The sequence below is a fragment of the Oryctolagus cuniculus genome, chromosome 15 (genome assembly GCF_964237555.1).
Source record: "Oryctolagus cuniculus chromosome 15, mOryCun1.1, whole genome shotgun sequence".
Lineage (NCBI taxonomy): Eukaryota > Metazoa > Chordata > Mammalia > Lagomorpha > Leporidae > Oryctolagus > Oryctolagus cuniculus.
The window spans coordinates 30,973,771-30,988,393 of record NC_091446.1 but is presented as its reverse complement, the minus strand read 5'-3'; the positions used below and the strand labels follow the sequence as shown (position 1 = coordinate 30,988,393).

The 14,623-nt window shown below is 39.0% G+C and overlaps 1 protein-coding gene and 1 pseudogene across 4 annotated transcripts in view; both read right to left on the bottom strand.

The window, feature by feature from the left end:
- LOC138845477 (protein SET-like) overlaps nt 1–3,324 on the bottom strand; it is a 45,354-nt pseudogene extending 42,030 nt beyond the window's left edge.
- Nucleotides 1–14,623, bottom strand: part of HPSE2 (heparanase 2 (inactive)) — a 781,878-nt gene that overhangs the window by 543,514 nt on the left and 223,741 nt on the right. The window lies entirely within an intron of this gene.

The window sequence follows — 14,623 nt, the reverse complement described above, 5'->3', positions numbered from 1 at the left end:
TAAGAAAAAAAAGGCCATTATTTGGTATGTATTTATAAATATTACATCCAATTAATTATAACTCTTACATTATAATACATCCGTCTTTCCTCAGCCACAGAGGCTACCAGAAAAGAGTTAAGTGACCCCAACCTGTCATCCTGCTGCTCCCAAAAGCAGATGAATGACCCTATCCATGCATCCTAGGCCCAGAAAGCAGCTGTACAATAGCCTTGAGTAGCTCGTCCCACAGAGGACCACAGAAGCAAAAAGCAGCCTTGTCTACTCACTCAAGATGCCAGGAAGAGACCGAGTAGATTTTCAGAGTAAACCACCCGGCCAATGACCCCAAGGAAGCAATTGGGCAACCTTCTCAATAGTACTGTGGCCACAAGAGGTTGTTGAACAATCTGTTCTCAGAATCTTGGCCTACTGAGGCCTGATAAAAAGACATCTAAAGCCTACTCATCTACCCTCAGCCCTGAGAGGTAGCTAGGCAGACCTCCCTGGGCAGGTTTGATCCTTGAGGTCTCAAGGCTACCTCTTCAGCCCTCAGAGTCTGACAGGCACTCCACTCCACTACCAGCTATACTATGACATACCACCTGGACCCACAGTATTGGCCTGCTTTCACAAAACCAGGAGAAACTAACAGGCATCCTAGAAATAGATACCTAATCCAGCAAACCCACACTTAACACCAGAAGCAGCTGGTCAGAGCTCCCTAGGCAGTTTGACTCCCAAAGGTTCACAGAGTTACCCACACAGCCCTCACACACTGACAGGCACTCTACCCCACTACCAGGGACACTATGCCACACTGACTTGGGCCCACAGGGGTGGCTTACCTAACACCAACTGTGGAAACTATCCAAAGTTTGGGTAAAATATGGACATACAGGTCTAGGAAGATTAAAGGACACCTAAGAGATTCTATCCTCCCCTCAAAAAGCCCTCCCAGAGGTGTATTATAATCAAACTGTCAAAAGAACAAAACAAAGAATTCTAAAAACAAGTCAATTACAGGGAATCATCATTAGATTAACAACAGACTTCTCAACTGAAACCTTAACATGCTAGAAGAGAATCGGTCGAAATATTCAAAGAACTCTAGAAAAAAATTGCCAGCAGGGGCCAGCGTAGTGGCACAGCAGGTTAAGTCACTGCTTACAATGCCAGCAGCCCATATCAGAGCACCAGCTGGAGTCTGAGTTGCTCTGCTTCCAATCCAGCTCCCTGCTAATGTACCTGAGAATGCAACAGAAGGTACCCCAAGTATTGGGCCCCCACAATCCATGTGGGAGACCTGGAGGGAGTTCTGGGCTCCTGGCTTCAGCCTGGACAGTCCTAGACATAGCGAACTGCTGGGAAGTGTACTAGGAAATGAAAGGTCTCCCCGTTATGTCTGACTTTCTGTCTGTCTGTCTGTTTTTCTCTGCCTTTCAAGATAAATAAATAAATCTTTTTGTAAAGAATAAAAAACTGCCAGCAAAAAATACTGTACCTAGCAAAGCTATCATTCTCCCTTGTATGACAAGCAAAAATCTAAAATATTTGTTCATCAACAGATTGCCCTATAAGAAATTATTAAGGAAGTCCAAAATTATAAAAGAAGTGATAATTACCATAATGAAAACACACAAAAGTACAAATCTCAATAGTAGAGCATATACATAAAAGGAAAAGAAGAAAAATCTAATGATTCATATTTTATATTTTTCTGGATTTCATTTGCTATATATTTATTTAAGGCTTTTCACCGGTATTAATTAGTATTAATTAGCACTATAGTTCTATCATGTTTCTTTCTTGTACTCACTAGGTTTTGATATCAAGAGTTATGTTGGTCTCCTAAAATAGTTTGAAAGCATTTGGTCTTCTCTATATTCTGCAAATGTATTATTATGCTATTATTTCTTTAAAAGTTTAGTTAATTCACCAGTGAAACTATTTAGGTCTTTAGTAACCTATAGGAGTACCTTTATTTTTTTTAAGAATTATTTATTTATTTGAAAGACTGAGAGACAGTGAGAGGGAGATAGATCTTCCCATATACTGGTTCACATCCCAAATGTCCCACAACAGCTGCAGCTAGGCCAGGCTGAAGCCAGGAGCTAGAATCTCCATCGAGGTTTCCCACATGGGGGACAGGAACCCAAGTACCTAGGCCATTATCTCTTCCTTCCCAGGAGTATTAACAGGAAGTTGGCTTGGAAGCATGTAGTATCCAGCACCCAAACTGGCACACCGTTATGGTTTGTGGGCCTCCGAAGTGGTGACTAATCCACTATGCCACAAGGCCCACCTCTTGGGGAGAAGTTTAAAGTTAATTTAATTCCCAAAATACATGTGGAACTATTCAAATACTTTTTTCTTCCATGCCAGGTTTCTAAATTTGTGGTTTTTTAAAATGTGCATTTCACACAAGTTGCTAAAATTTTTGGCAGAAAATTATTTAATATTCTTTTAAAAATGGAGCTTCCTTATGATGCAGCAATCCTACTATAGGGTATATATCCAAAGGAAATGAAATCAATAAGTGAAAGAGACATCTACTCTCTTGTATGTATTGCCTCACTACTCATAATAGCCAAGATATGGAATGAAGTTAAGTGTCCATCAACAAATGAACAGATAAAGAAAATATAGTACATACACAGAGAAGAACACTATTCAGACAAAAAAAGGCTAAAATCCTGGCACCTGTAGCAACATAGATGAACCGAGAGAATGTTATTTTGGGTTAAATAATAAGGCACAGAAAGACATATCACATGATCTCACTCACATATGGGATCTAAAAATACTGATCTCATAGAAACTTTGAATAGAATAATGGTGCCCAGAGAATAGGGAAGGGAGGGAGGCAGAAAAAATGAAAAATTAGCTAATGGATACAATGTTCAGTTATGAGAAACAAGTTCTGGTGTTCTTTTGCACATTAGTATGACTACAGTTAACAATAATGAACTGTACTTGTGTATTTCAAAATAGCTAGAAGAGAGGATTTTTATATTCTGATCACAAATATATGTTTGAGATGATGTATATGCTGATTAATTAGATTATTATATAATACATGTATCAAAACATATTGTATTCCATAAATATGTATGTGTCAATCAAAAATAATACCAAAACAAAGAAGGGAAAACAAAATGAATAAGAGAGAAATAAAGATTTTCCCAGATAGTACACTAACAATGGAAACCAAGATGGTAGATGAGGAAACAGATCCAATAACCACCACCCTGATGACAAACCAATTCATATGAATAGCTATTCACACACTCAGTTACCATCACAAGAGCTACAGAAGTCAGGTGAGAGTCCATAGTGTGTCATCTTGTGATACTCCTAAGAAATCTGGCACTGAAGAAACCAAGAAATGAAGAACTTGTCTGCATTAACTCCCCCTGCTCTACTTGGGAGTGCCAGAGTGAACTGAATCCCACTGCCAGGCCCACTGCAAAAAAAATTCAAATTGAACCCAAAGTTTGGAGCTTCCACAGCCAGTGGCCTGCCACCCCTCTCCCAACAGCATACTGAGAGCAAAACTCCAGGTATGTGGAGAGGCCAGGGGAGGAGCTTAGAACTGAGCTTTGGAGCTCAGAGGTTGGCCTACCAGGCCAAGATGTGACACTTGAATATCTCAAAGGCCCTTAGCCCAAGGCCAGTACTCACAAACCAAGCCTATAGACTTATTCTGCATCAGGCAGAGATCTACACTAGGGGTGGGGTTGGGGGTCCAGGGTTGAACTCATTTTGGTATGTGTCACAGCCAGCCTCTCATGTGCTTGGCAGACATCTTCAGGACTGTGCAGGGATCTACAACTGTAGGACCTAGGTGTGACCAGCCTGGAGTCAATCTGAGTAGACAGAGAGCTGCCTTTATCTCTCTCCTCCACCTTGAGCAGACATCAAAAGGGCATAGAACTATGTCCTTGGATTCAGAGCTGGGTTGGTAAAGCCCAAGGCTGGGCAGCTCCTAATGGCTTCTGCCTAAAGCAAGCACCTGTGGTCAGAGTCTTTGGACTTGCACCAGTATTGGACAGTGACCTGCATCCTAGTGAGACAGACTAGTTTCACCATGTATCACCACCAGCCTCTTGCAGGCCTAGTGTGTACCCCCAAGATTGCCCAGGGCCTGATGTTTGTGAGATCCAGGAGTGACCCACCCTTAGCCTGTCTGAGTAGCTGAGGGGCTGCCTCTATCACCTCTCCTACAACTTGGGCAGACAGCAAGGAATCAGGACTGTTCAGGGACTTGGTGTCAGGCTGATAAAACCCAAAGTAGGCAGGTCCTTAGTCCCTATTCCCAGGCCAAGGCCTCCAGACACAGCCTCTGAACATACTTCAGTGCCCAGTAGAGTACTGTGGACCCAGCTGAGAAGTCTTACACCCAGTCAACATCACCCATGGCTGATAGATGTAGCATCAAGCAGTATGCCCATCTCAACAGCAGACAAACTACAGCACAGGTAAGCTTTAGTCTACCCTCAGCTTGGATGGGTATTAGTACACTGAGGGCTCCAGCTATGACCTGATATTGAGGTAGTCTTGGGCACAGAACAAGGAGTCTGAGCCTAGCACAGGCCCAGGAAGCAGCTTGTCAGAATGGACTATACCTTTCCAGGCACTTCTGCAATTCATACTAAACAACACATCAACAGCAGATTTGGGACCAATTTGAGTTTGGGGAATATCATATAACTGATTCACTAAAATCAGTGGACTTAGGAGAACTATGATTTATAGTGATACCTAGGGCTGATATAGCAGAAGTATCCATAGGCTCAGAGAAAATAAACAAATTACTTAGAATTTCTAGAAGGACCACAATAAAGCAAGCCAGATTGCTATAGTTAATCCTTCAATGTGAAAACACTGTACACCAACAAGCATCAAGAACTTTGAGCAAAAAAAGGTGCCAGAAACCAACCATCTAAGAATTAAAATTCCCATAAGCTCTAATGTGAATATTTCAAAATAGTTGTTTTAAGAAAACTCATAAAAAGTAAAGAGAACACAGAGAAACAACTCAATATTCTGACAGAGATTTGATAGATATAGAAGTAATCAAACAAAAATCAAACAGAAATTCTTCAACTAAAAAGTACACTAAGTAAAATTAAAAACACAATAGAAGGCATCAATAGCAGAATAGATCAAATAGAAGAAAACACCAGTGAGCTCAAACTATCTGAAAGCACACAGCTGGGGGAGAAAAAAGAAAAAGAATCAAAAGAAAGGTTATGGGAAATATGGAACAGCACGAAAAGACCAAATATTCAAATTATTGTAATTCAAGAGGGCCTTGAGAATGTCTTGAGAATGTCAGAAGTAGAAAACACAAAGAGATAATGACAGAAAACTTCCCAAACCTAAGCTCCTATGTCCTGCCGAGCGCCTGGACCATGCTGCTCAGCGCCTACTGGCGAGGCCTCCACCCTGGCTACTACCTGAGCTCCCTGACCCTGCCGCTGTGCCTGGCCGCCGAGAGCCAGCTGGAGTAGCGCTGCAGGGGCGGCTGGGCCCCGGGGGCCAGCAGGCCTGGGACTGAGTGCACTGGTTCCTGAAGATGCGCGCCTACAACTACATGTGCGTGGGCTTCGTGCTGCTGTCTATGGGCGACACCCTCCGCTACTGGGGCTCCGTCTACTACTGCATCCACGTCCTGGCCCTGGTCTGCCTGGCGCTGGCGCTGGCGCTGGCGCTGGGCGGGGGCAGCCCGGGCCAGCGGAAAGCAGCGTCTCCGCAGGCCACCGACCCCACTCCGGAGAAGTTCCACGAGGAGGGAGCTGCTGGCTAGGTCGGCGCGGGGGAATCCGGGAATTCCCTAAGACAGGCTCCCGTCTTGCCGCCCGGGAGAGGCCCTCGCTGGCCCGCAGAGTCTGGAGAAGATTCCCAGTCCCAGCCTGCTGCCCTGCCTCTGAGCTCACAAAGCTGGGGTGCCGCCGCCGTGAGGCCGTCCTGCCCCCTGGCCCCTCTCCCCCTGGGGTCCAACCTCGTGGCTGCCCCAGCCCGCGGGTGTTCAGAGCCGCACTTCCCCTGGGCTGACCCCTCCCCCGGGATGCGCGGCGTGGGGTGGGGAGTGGGAAGCCCTCTGGTGTCTTTTGCTCTACTTTGTCTCATCAAACCAGTGTTCATGCGTGGAGGGAACACCACCCCTTCCCCAGTCACTGCGGGGACGGGCGGCCGGGCACTGCGCCCTCGAGCGAGCCACTGTGAGGGCCCCCGATGCGCTGTCCGGAACATGGAAACCTTTCCCAATAAAGTGTTGCACCAAGTCCCTCAAAAAAAAAAAAAAAAATCTATTCATGTTCAGAAGTCGGAGGTTACCAGTCAGATTTAACTTAACCAAGTCTATCCCAAAACATATTAAGCTCCCAAAGATTAAAGATAAAGAGAAGATCCTCAAAGCTGCAAGATAAAAGAAGCAGGAGGGAGTGGAATGAGACTTTCATAGAACTGAAGGAAAAAACTGCCAGCCAAGAATACTATATCCAGATAAGCTATCCTTCATATATGAAGGAGAGATAGACATTTCTATACAAACAAAAGCTAAGAGAATTTATCACCACCAGGCTTATGTTACAAGAAATGCAAAAGGGAGTTATTTAAACTAAATTAAATAGACATTAACATATAAAATAAAACAGAAAGAATGAAACTTACTGGTAAGAGTAGCTACACAAATTCAGAATTCTCTGAATTGCAAAGATGGTGTGTAAACCATTTATATATTTACTATGAAGACTAAAAATATTACATTCACAACACTAGAATGTTAAGATGCAGGCAATATGGAAAGAGTCAAATGTAATATCAAAAATATGAAATGTGGAGAGCAATGGAGCAAATGCAGAATTCCTAGTAGGATCTTTTATCTGTTTTGTTTTGTTTTGTTTTTCTCTTTCTTTATCTTTATAATCAAAGTGGATAAGTTGTGAACAATTCAAAATAGCTTGTTACAGCCAAAACAAAGGGGTTTTTTTTGTAAGCCTAATAGTAACCACAAAACAATAACATATAACAGATTAAACAAAAATAATAAGCAAGGAATCAAAGTGCACCACAAGTGAATATTATGAGAGGGAGAAAGAAAGAAATGAACAACAATAAAAATATAAAACAAGAATCAAAATGGCAGTAGTAAGCTTAACTTTCATTAATTACCTTAAATGTCAATGCACTAAATTCTCCAATAAAAGACATGGAGAGATGGAATGGATTAAAAAACAGGACCAAACCGTATGCTGCTTACAAGAAACTCACTTCATTTCTGAGAAAACATGCTTTTTCAAAGTGAAAAAATGAATCAAGATATTCCATATAAATGGAACCCAAAGGAAAGCGAAAGTGGCAATAATTCTATCAGGTAAAATACATTTTATCAAATAAGTAAAGATCATTAGATAATGACAAAGGAATCAACATAGTAAGTGGAAATAATATTTATGAATATTATAAACACTGAATATGGGAGTACTCAAAAACATAAGGCAAATATTAACAGACATAAAAGTAGATAAAGACCCCATACAATGAAACAGGGGACTGTACCATCTCACTTTCAGAAAGGAACAGATCATCTAGACAGAAAACCATAAAGAATTAACAGTAAAATTGTACCTAGATAAACTGAACCTGACATCTATGAGAACCTTCCACTCAACACCTTCAGAATATACATTATTCTCACCAACACATAGAACATTTTCCAGAAATGATCATACAGTAAGTCACAAAACAGGTCTCAACAAATTCAAAAGAACAGAAATCATATTTAATACGCTTTATGGCCTCAATGCAATAAAATCAGAAAACTTTGGAAACTACAAATTTGTGGAAATTAAACAACTTACTCATAAACAACCAATGAAAAAGGTAGAAATCAAGGAGGAAATTTTGAAATTTCTTGAAATGCATGAAAATAGAAACATAATGGACCAAAATCTATGGGATACAACAAAAGCAGTATTACAGGGAAGTTTAAAGCAATCAATGCCCATATTTTTCTAAAAAAAAGAAGAAGATCTCAAATAAACAACTTGTCACTGCATCCCAAGGAATGAGAAAAACATGAACAAACCCAAAATCCAAAGCTGATAAAAAGAAATAATAAAACTCAGAGCACAAATAAATGACATTGAAACTAAGAAAACATTAAAAAATTAATGAAATTAAATGAGCTAGTTCTTTGAAAAGATAAAAAAATTGATAAATCCTTAGCCATAACAACTGAAAGAAATTCAACTAAATAGAATCAGAGATGAAAATGGAGACATTATGACTGATGCCACAGAAATACAAAGGACTGACAGATTATTATGAAAAAGTATATAACAGCAAATTTAAGAATTTGGAAGAAATAGACAAATTCTTAAAAATACATACCCTGCCAGGATTGATTCATGAGGAAATACATGAAAGATGAGTACTGAGATTCAGTCAATAATTTAAAAAAAATCTCATCACAGGACCAGATAGGTTCACTGTATAATTATGTTAAAACTTTTAAAGAATTAATACCTATCCTTCTTAAATTATTTCAAAAGATGGAAGTAGACAGATTTCTTCCAAGCCTATTCCATGGGGCCAACATTACCTTAAAAACAAATCAGACAAGAGCACAATAACAACAAAACTACAGGATAATATCCTTGATGAACATATATATATATATATATATATACACGCACACACATATATAAATCTTCAACAAAACACTAGCAAATCAAATATAAAATATTAAAAACATCAAGAACAAGTGGAATTCATCCAGGGATACAAGTACAACACACACAAATTATTAAATGTAATACACCACATCAACAGAATGAAGGATAAAAATTTGTTCATCTCCATAGATGCAGAAAAGACATCTGATAAAGTTCAGCATTCCCTTTGTGATTAAATAATATCTCTGACCAAATTAGGTATAGAAGGAACATAACTCACAATTCCTCATATGGGGAATCCTTTCAGAGGTACAGATTTCTGGGATCCAGCCTGGGATTAGAATCCACAGGTGTGACAGAGCATGGGATTTGGACTCAAAAATCAGGTATTAAAAATCCTGAATATCATTTGTAAACAGTGCTACATTAAATAAAAGACTTAATTTCTGAGATTACATTACTTTTTCTATAAACTATGACTAACTATACATACATAGCAAGATTGACATGTGAATTACATAAAACAAGATACATAAAAGTTATTTATGTATTGTAATATACTACAGAAATATAATCTGCTCAGGAATTGTGCTAGATAATGCATTCTTTTATTAATCTTAGAAATTAAACAGACTTCAAAATGAAAAAAAAAATGCTACACAAAAGGACAGAATGGAGAAACACAGTTCAAATTCAAAAGGAAAATGCTGTCAACCCAGAATACTGTACCTAGCAAAACTCTCATTTATAAATGAAGATGAAATAAGAGCATTTCCATAACAAAAAGAAATGGAAAGAGTTTGCTACCATATATCTAGCCTTACAAATGATATTGAAAGATGTGCTACACAAAAACAGAGAATGATAGTCATCATTATGAACGAATGTGGAGGCAGAAAATACAATAGTAAAATTTCAAAGGAAAACCAAAGGAAAAATAGGAATATTTATGGGAAAATGGCACAACAAAGTAGTTATTGTCGCTCCCCGTCTTCGTGGAGGAACGACACAGGACCCTGCACTGTTCTTTTGTCTGCTCGGCCCTCCCCGGGTTTGCTGCTGGTTCTTCCCGGGTTGGCTACTGACCCTTCCACCTCTGTGGAAGGGCGGTTCCCCCTGCCACATTCCCCACTTCCGCGGGGGAGCGGCACACCGCCGGCCGGCTCTCTCGGGGGCTGCACAAGTGTTCCTTCAGATAGATGTTCCCCGGTGCATGTTGTCTCTCTCCTCCTTTATAGTCCTCTTCCACCAATCCCAACTCTGCTACCCACATGCCGAGTACGCTGCTCTCCTCCAATCAGGAGCAAGATCAGCTCCTGCAGCTCAGTCAATCAAATTGGCGAGAGGCAGCTGCGTAGAAGTTGTTTCTCCCTTCTCAGCGCCATATTGTGGGAGAGCAGATGCATAGAATAAGTCTTAATTCCAGTAACTTAGTCTAATCCGGGTTGCTCCCCACAGTTATATCAATAATAATCTTGAATATAAATAGTCTAAATTCTCCAATTAAAATATGCAGATTGACTGAATAGAATGAAAAACAAGACCCATCTACTTGCAGCCTACAAGAAACACACCTCACAAACAAAGATACATGCAGACTGAAAGAGAAAGGGTGGAAAAAGATATTCCATGCAAATGGAAAGCAAAATCGAGCAGGTATAGCCATCCAAATATCAAACAAAATAAACTTTAACATAAAAACTGTTAAAAGAGACAAAGAAGGGCATTATGCAATGATTAAGAAATCAATTCATCAAGAAGATATGACTATAGTAAATGTAGATTGTAAATGCCAGGGCACCTGGCTCTTTAAAACAAATGCTAACAGATGTAAAGGAAGACAGGAGTTCAACATACACAAGTCAATAAATGTGATATATCACATAAACAGATTGAAGAATAAAAACCATATGATTATCTCAATAGATACAAAAAACTTAAAATACAGCATCCTCTCATGATTAATAAGAAACCTTAACCAAATTGGGTATAGGAGGAACATTCCTCAACATAATTAAGGCACATATATGATAAAGCCACAGCAAGCATCAAATTGAATGGGGACAAGTTGGAAGCCTTTCGACTAAGATCCAGAATAAGACAAGGAGAGGGGGAAGGAGGAAAGTATGGTTATCTTCCTAGAACTGTATCTAAGAAACCTGTTCTCTTTAGGCTTTTTAATGATTTATTTTATTTATTTGAAAGGAAGAGTTACAGAGAGAGAGAGGGAGAGACAGAGACACTGGTTCACTCCCCTCAAATGTCTGCAATAGCCAGCACTGGGCCAGGTGGAGGCCAGAAGCCAGAAGTTTCTTCCAGGTCCCCCATGTGGGAGCAAGGGCCCAAGCACTTGGGCCATCCTCCACTGCTTTCCCAGGCACACTAGCAGGGAGCTGAATTAAAAGTGGAGCAACTGTTACTTGAACCAGTGTCTATATGGGATTCTGGCATTGCAAGCAGTGGCTTAACCTGCTACACCACAATGCTGGCCCCTCTCTTTATATTAAGCCTGCCCCTCTCTTTATGTTAATAAAATTTCAAATTATTTGAAACTGAAAAGAGATGTTAATGTTAGAAAGCATATACAAACTGTGGATATTCATAATATGAAAAACTCAGGAAAAAATTTAAATGAACTACTGATACACATGATAAAATAAGTAATGGATACATAGTAAGCTTAAAAAGCCATACCAAAAAAGAGTTCATATGAAGTTCAAGATGAAGCAAAAAAATTTATGATGATACAAATCAGAACAGGCTTTGCTGTTGGGAGGTTAGGATTGCCCAGAAAAGGATAACAGAGGACTTTTTGTGTGTACACTTAATATGTTAGTATTTTCCAGTATACAAATTGTATTTCAACTTTAAGTAGCAATATGAGAAAAAAATTTCAGCTGCTACCAAAATATATAGTTTTCCATCCAGATATCAAAAGGTATCAAGTAAAATAAAACCCAAGTGACACATGCACCTTACTTGAACCACATTATAGACTGACATAGGAAAAAAAAATAGGGAAGTATTATGTTCTTAGAATTGTATCTTTGAAATACATGAAATTTGTTCTACTTTTAATTTGAAAAACATAAAAATACAAAGAAAAATTAAATATGAAATATATGTGTTTCAAAATTTACCCATTTATATTCTGAAGATTAAGATAAGTACCATAATACAAAGACTCTATGAGGGAAAGAAATGTTATGAGGTTTCATCTGCCATCTGCTTCTCCCCTTAACCCTTAGCATTGCTCACTCTCAAGGAAAACCCACCTGACTCCTCTGGAGAGCAAAAAATGCTAATAAGCTTTCAGGACTTGCCACTATAACCTGAGAATAATCCCAGATAAAACTCGTCATCAAGACAACAGCCAGTGCCAACCCAGAAGTAAATACTTCCTCAGTAGCCCCATCAAGGTCATTCAAGCCAGTAAGACTGACCTTTCCCAACATTAACCCAGGAATCTAATCAAATTGACATAGAAATGAACTTATTTTGTCCATCTGGTTGCAAAAACACGTGCATGAATTCTTTCTCGCTCACCCTCATGCTTGCTTTTCCCACCCGTCATCCTGTTTCTTATGTTTTTCACACATGCACAGTCATGTCGCCATATGAGATAAGTGAACACTGAGTCTTACAGGTAAAAAAAAAAAAAGATGTTTTCCAATTTTCCTTTACAAAACTGTATTTTATATTGGGTTCTTCCAGGGATTTATAGCCAATGAAGAGAAGTTACTACATTAGCTCATAGAGGGGAATGATAAAAACTGGAAACGAAGACTCAGACAAGGCAAAAAGACGCCATCCAGAAGGCTGCAACTGGAGAAGCATGACAAATGGGCAGCACAGTTTTAGAGGGTTCCGGCAGAAGGCAGATGGCCTGACTGGGAGAGATTCTCCACAGCTGTAGCATCACACACACCATCTGGAATTTTTTAAGTCTGCTTTCCCCAGGTGATCTTTCAGAGTGCCAGTGGAGATGAGAAAAGGGGAGAATTTTATGGCTCAGAACAACTTCAAATGCTCCCCAAATTAGTTAATGATATCTTATTTGAATCAGTTTCAGCTTCTCCTCCAATCTGAGCCTCTAGTTTAGTGTTATTTCCTCACAAAGAACTGCATGTTTGGAGTTTAACCCTTAAAGACTTCTGTATAGTGGAACAAAACATGATTCCCAGTACAGTGGTCAAAAATGGCACTCAAACTATCAGACTAGGTTCAAATTTCCCAGTACAGGCCCACAAAGCTTCATTTTCAGTCTCACTTCTCTTGATTAGTCTTAGCACTAACTTTTAGCTGTTGTCAAAGAAGAGCCTACATACTGAGATCCTCAGTGTTCTTTCCTAGATGGTTCAAACTCCAGATTTAAAGCAACAGAGTAAATTATAATTTAAAAAATTATGAGCAACCACAAAACCTCATAATAATGAAACACTTTGGTCTTCCTTCTTTAATATATATATGAAGTGTGCATAGGCAGACATAGACACACACACACACACACACACGTGTGTTTTGGGCAGGGGGGATTCAGAGGTAGAGCTGGGTGGCAATGTGTGAAAGAGAAAGAGGGTTAGACGTAACTAAGGAATAGGAGAGCAAGGGAAGAAACAAAAGGTAGCAAGAAAAGGAATTCTGACTCTACCCTTAATCTTTTTTCCTTTTCTTAAAAGGCTAGACAGTAATTACCTCGAGCTTTGTAGATCCTACAGGCTATGTTACAACTTCTCAACACTGCCATTGTATCATAAAAGCAACTATGGACAGTACATAAATGAATGAGTGTGGCTGAATTCCAATTTATGGATACTAAAATTTAGATTTCACATATTTTCACTTTACAAAATATTATCCTTCTTTTTTATTTTTTCAACCATTTAAAAATGTTAAAACCATTTTTAGCTTACAGACTATACAGAAATAGGTAGTAGGGTGGACCATAGTTTTACACCAATAAAGATTATCCAACTTGCATTTCCAGACCCGCAGGATGGTTGCAATAGGAGTATCACAAAGCACCTTACTCAGCATATTATTTTTTCAAAATAGAAGTGTTCCATTTTACTATCAGCAATCATGATAAACTTCTCATTCTCAAGACGAGCAGAAACCTAAAGATCTAAATAAATACATACATGAAGTGAATTCTCCATAATTAACTTTAAAGAATTTTCAACTTGCCTTATTCTTTTTATGAATCTTAATCCTCATTGGCATGAAGAAATGGTAGTCTCTTGGTGATCAAAAAACATTTTGAATTATTTACTAGTGCTTTACTTTGGTGATAATAAAGATTATGATAGATACCAATACTTTTCCTCTTCTTTTTCAAATGAAATTAAAATTTCCATGTCTACTCAACAAATTAGCATCTTTATCTTAATAAGCTTATTTGCTGGGAACAACAAATTTATACCTCATTTTGAAAAATGAAAGAGAAAAGAGCAAGGGAAGTTTAAAATGTATAAATTTTAGCAAGCACTTCTCACAGCATTTTCATGGAATGAACTATACCTAGCTAAAAATCTAGGCCAGTAGCTATTCTACCTATAGGACTCTGCCCTCAAAATACTCAGTCTGCTTGTGGAAGCATAAGACACATGTAAGAGAGTACTAAAATAACCACAAACACATCACATAATTCAACATATATGAAATTTGTGGCAATAAAGATAGAATCCCATATTGATATAAATGATATAAAAGAAAGTCTACAGAAACTGTATTAGAAAAATCCCAGATCTCAAAAATATATTGAAAAATAGTTCCTGCCTCACAAAAAATTAGAAAAATGCCACAAAATATCCAATAGAATGTGGCCACTCCCTACCCTACTCTCCAAAAACCTAGGGATAAAAAAGAATTATAGCAAGAGAAATACAGGACAACTAATGCAAAGATAGTAAAATATGGGAAATACATCACAAAAAATCATAAAAGGATAATATGGGCGC